A 5,488-nucleotide genomic window follows, 5' to 3' on the forward strand; every position below is an offset into this window, starting at 1 on the left:
GGACAAGAGCCTGGCCAGGGCTGCACCCAAGGGGGCCCCAAAACGGTCCCCAAATGGACAAAGGGTGACGAGGTCTCCCACTTGGATCAGTTCTGGTGCATTTGCACATTTTGGGGTTGAATTGTCCAATGGCAGCTCCGGGCTGTGAGGTCCCATCCTTCTTGTTCCTCCCTCCAGCCACCCTTGTTGGTGCTTTTGGGGCTGGGAGTTGTCCTTGGTGTGCAGCAGGAGCAGGATTTGTTTTGTGTGGCTGCTGTGTGCAGAGAGCTGAGTGACCCCGAGTGTGAGCTCAGAGCCTGGAACACAGCAAAGATCAAACTCAGGGCATCCATGGTGGGGTCAGTCCCTGCTCCTTCTCACTGCAGATTAATGAGGAACAAAAGCCTTTGTTCCAGGCTGCCTCTGATATCCAGAGCAGGGCCAGATAAAGGGGAAAAAGCCACTTCTGTGACTGTTTTATGTCAAAAGTGCCTGGTTTGGCTTTTCAGTCTGGCTGGGCAATAACTCACTGCCACCCCTTATCACCCCTAATCAGCCTCGGATGGATCCACACGGCGAAAAGGAGCAGGAACAAAGTGTGCCAGGCTTTGGGATGAAAAAAGAGCCCTGTGGCTCAGAAACTCATGGAAAACAAACCCAAACCAGCCCCCAGAGCCAGGGGAGCATAAAAAACCTCCTGGAGATAAGCTCATATCCCCTCAGAATGAGCTGGGCTCCTGGTGGGATCAGCCGGGGTGGAGCAGGGACAGCAGGGCACGGAGGGACACGGATCCATCCCTCCTGCCAGCCAGGGGAGCAGCACGTTTCCCTCCCCTCTGATAATTTACCTTCCTTAATCCTGCACCAGTTAAACTGCAAAAAAGGGACCAGGAATAAAGGAACGCCGGGACAAGTCCCAGCCATATTTCTCCAAGGATCTTCTCCCTGTGGGAACCTCCAGCGCTGGTTCCTGTTCCTACGCGACTTCCTTGACCATGGATAGTGGAAGTTTTCTGTGCTCTATGGCATCAACAATGGCCTTGGGAACTCATAGAACCTTTCATTTCCTCCCTTTTATTTGGAAAGGACTTTCCTTTAAGAATCCTGCTATTTAATGGATGGGTTGTGATGTCAAACTCTTTAATAAGAGCTCTGCTTTTTCCTCTGCAGTTTTGTTTTCATCCTAAACAAGATTTTTTTTTTTTTTTCCTAAACAGATACAATTTTAAGGAGAAGGGGAAAAAAAAAAAAAAAAAAGCCAAACATGACCAGAAAAGACCTTATTTGTTATGGAAAAATTATAACGAAGATTTTCTGTGGTTTATTTTTCTCTTTGCTCTTCCTGTTGTTGGAAATAAAGGAATTTTTATTGTTCTTTGGTGGTAATCCTAGCTTTATGTTGAAAATCAGAAAGGACTTTTTTCCCTTTTTTTTTTTTTTTTTTAATTTTTATTTTCCTCCTCTGTTTTGGGTTTGGTTCTCTGGTTTGTAGCCTGGATGGAACTAAACCAAGCATTGAAAAATGTTGCCACACACAGTCAGGAATGGCTCAGCTCCTGAGCTGAGGATGCTGCTTCCCAAAATCCTTCCTCACATCCAGTGGCTGACAGGGAATGAGGAGCATCTGCACATATTCCAGGATAAAGGGAATATTCTGGCCTGGGTTATGCAGCCATAATTTCAGTGTAAATCCCAGAATTTGGAAGATTGAGGCCAGGTTTGTCCCCACTGAGACCGTGAGTGAAGGACCCACTTCTACCTGGGAGGTGCCACCCTGCACCAAATCTGCAGTGACCTCTCACAGACAGAAACAGCGTTTGTGGAGATTTATTTTGGAGGATTAGGCTGGATTCATTCTCTTTTTTTATTTTTTTCCTCCCCTTTTTTCTTCCCTCCTGGTGGTGGAAAGCAACAAATGGTTGGAATTTTTGTTTCTGCAAAACTGGAAAATTAAATTTGATTTTTAATATGAAAAGTACCAGCAGCTGAAATGTTATAATCTCAAGACTGATTTAACTGATACTTTGCCTAAGTGCAATCATGTGCTGATCACAAAAACCTTTGTTTTTATTCTCCCATAGAAGTTGTTCTGCCAATATTTATGCAAATAAGTCTAAACTTGGATCATTTAAAAAAAAAAAAAATTCCCATCCTTAATTAATAAAAACATGACACACACCGACAGAAAAGAGAAAAAAAAAAAAAAAAAAAAAGGGAGAGAAGCAAAGCAAGGAAAAACTTCTCCCCTTGTTAAAAATGACAAAATCCCAGTGTGGAGAGCTGCATGTGCCTGTGCTGGCTCTGCTCCACTCCAGGGATGTCCCCAGGAGCCCTTCCCACAGAGCACCCCGATTTTTCCCCTTCCTGGGGAGCTCCAAGTGGGAATTGAGCAGCGAGGGAGACGAACCAGAGCTCTGGAAAGTGCTTCTCCAGTCGCCGTTCCCCTTCCATGACAATGCCGAGAGGAAACGGTTGCAAACAACGTCTCTTTATTATAACCAAGTCCGCAGCTCTTCGACATGATGGCTCTGGCAAGACTTGGAGACGCATCAGACCAATAAAACATCCTTAAATATCAGGTTTGGAAGTTAATTCATTTGGAGCCACGCTCTCCTGCCAGCAAGGGAACTTTTCTGCCGCGAGTGTTTGCCGACGTTTCAGACAGCGAGTGGAACAACGCCGCCGTGCCGGCAAGGCTTCTGGAAGTTATCAATATCCAATTTGCCACTTGAGCCTTCTCACTCACCCTGCAAATGAGCTGTGCAAACACAGCCTTTGTGGTGGGGGAGCGGCCGGGCCCAAAGCTCTGTCTGAGCACAGAGCTCGGCTCCTGCCCCGCTCCTGCCCCGCTCCTGCTCCGCTCCTGCCCCGCTCTTGCCCCTGCCCCCGGAGCCCTCGGGAATCACAGAGCCTTCGCTGCCCCTTGCAGCCAGCACCAGCCCCAGGAGCGGTGCAAATAATGTTTCCATTGAAGGCTGAGAGCGTATTTTTCTTGGAGCACTCTTAACCTTTGGGATCTTTTTCATGTTCTTTAGCCATTGTGTTTGCTCCTTCCTTGTTTTCTTACAGGGAAAGCCGAAAGCGGCTCAAAATTAAAATCTTTTTTTAACAGCTTTCTCCTGTTCCCTTGGCAAAACAAATTTTTGAGCAGCTGGAACGATACAGAGCCGTTTACTCCCTCCTCAAATAGTTTTCCCCTTCTTCCAAAAAAATCCTGCTCGTTTTGGATCTGATCTCTTGCTTGTGTAAGGAGGGGACACCTCCAGGTCTGGAGAGATCTGCGCCAGCTGAAAGTTGTCACTGTGAAGTCAGGGACAAAGTTATTTATGCCAGGCCAGATCCTCGGAGTGCTGCTTGTCTGTGTTCCAGTGTTGCAGGGCGCACTGGTGATTCAGGGTGGTGGAACTGGGGCAGGATCTGGTGGAAGAATGGAAGCTGCTGATGCCCAGCCAGGCTGGGACAGGAGGTGGCCTGGAACCACAAACCTGTAAAAACTGGGAGGATTCGGGATTTAGGGATCTGGTTTTGCCTGTTCTGGGACAGAACACGACTCTGAGCCTCCCGGAAGGGCTCTGCTGTCACCTCAGCTCCCTGTGACATCCACGGGTCACCTGCATGTGCCGGAGGTTTTCCAGCTCCAGCCTTGGACTCGTGACCCACCTCAACCTAAGTCAGCTCCAAGGAGACCCCGTCCTCTGCAGAACCACCTGAGATGACACCAAATCTTCATTCCTGGTGCGCTGTACCCTTGCTGATTTTCCTCAATGAGCGTGTTTGCTCTGAGGACAGACACATAAATCACACCAGCTGCAACCCAAGCGAGCCCATGACAAATACGGTATTTTTAAAGGTTGGTTGTTGTTCTTTTTAATCAAAGAAAAGCAAGGGGATGGGGTTGGACGTTTATGATGTGCAAAAGAGGTTGTAACCACAGAAAAATCTGCCTCCAAAAGCCAAATATTATTCATTTTGGTGGAATGCACTGTTAAAATAGCTCAGCCTTTAAGGAAGAGGCAGGCTTATGTAAACCAGCGAGTTTACTTTCTTTCGAACACGCAGCCTTACAAAAACCCCACCTGTGCGTGCATGGGGTGTCACTTCCAAGTGACTTATAGATGTCACCTGATCAGCTGTGCCCCTCAGGAGACCTGGAGAACACGTGTTTTAGGAGAGGTAAGCACAGAGGAAGGCGATGTTTTAATCCATGGCACTTCCTGGGGCCATTGAGCAGCATCAGCAAATCCCAGTGCTTTAGCAGGAGTCACCGATTCACCCATGCGTCTTCCTGGTCCACCACTGAGTTTAGAAGAGCACAATCGGGCTGAAAGTTCATCCCCAGCCCTCTGCCAGAGTTGGGAAACACCTGCCATGAGCAGTCCGTCAAAAAATGATGGAGTCTGTCAAGGCGCATGATTAAAATATTGCCATGTCTTCAAATTTAAACCGAGCTCCTTTAGTCAACAACAAACTCTGAATTTTCCCGTGGAAGTTCAACAGGCAGGACACGGAGGAGTTCAGTTATTTTTGTACTGAGATTTTTCAGCTTTCCAGGGATCCTTGATGGGATTAAGGACGGGTTTGCATGGGCTCACCTCTCGAATTTCTCTCCCATTTGTTCCACCAGCATTTTGCTCCCTGAACAGGCAGGATCTTATTTCATGGAGCCCCAAAATTCCTTCTGAGGTTTATTCACACCCACAAAGGTGGATGCTGCTGTTTCCTTCCCTTCTGCTGCCCATTTTCCCTCCCCAGCCTCAGGATCACCCAGACTCGATGCCCCATCCTTTGCACCAACCTGTTCAACAGAAGGCTGAGGTTGGTGCTGCTTTACCTGGAACTAATTGTGCTTTTCCATAATGCTACTTAATAACTTCTATTTAATAAATGCTACTTAATAACTTCTATTTAATAACTGCTGAGGGAGGTAGTAAGGGCTGTGTCCTTCGGGATGATTGTGTCCTGGGGCTTTAATTATTGTCCATAAACTCCATGGTGTTTGCGGCTCTCAGGGCTCTAAACCACACAGACTGTGCTTCCAAACACTCTGGGATCTTCCTTTTTCCCTTTTCAGTTCTCCACACTGTTGGAAAACAGGGACTGTTCCTTAAAAAAGAGTCCTGGAGGCCAAGCCAGGTGCGTGAGGGAGGAGGCGAGAAGCAAAGGTCAGCGTTGATTTACCAGGTGCAAAGTGGGATGAGCAGCCTGCTGCTTTCTGTGATTAAATGGCTCTGCAGAAAAGGGCAGAGAGATAAATTACAGAATCCTACCCCTTGTCTGTGTGTGAAAACGTGGAATGCTGCTGAAAACCCATTTTCCTTCTGAACCAAGTTCTCAGGGAAATAGATGAACTTCAATTTAGATTTCTTTCACGGCTTGAATCCCTCAAAACACTTCAGGTGCCTGGGCATGCTGCTCCATGGGGGATCTTCCTTGTCTTTCCTTCACCCAAATCTGCTTTTTGTTCCCCTCTGTTTTTCAGAATAAGGCTCATTTTCACAGGATTCTGGAA

The sequence above is a fragment of the Hirundo rustica genome, chromosome 18 (assembly GCF_015227805.2).
Source record: "Hirundo rustica isolate bHirRus1 chromosome 18, bHirRus1.pri.v3, whole genome shotgun sequence".
In the NCBI taxonomy this organism is placed as follows: Eukaryota; Metazoa; Chordata; class Aves; order Passeriformes; family Hirundinidae; genus Hirundo; species Hirundo rustica.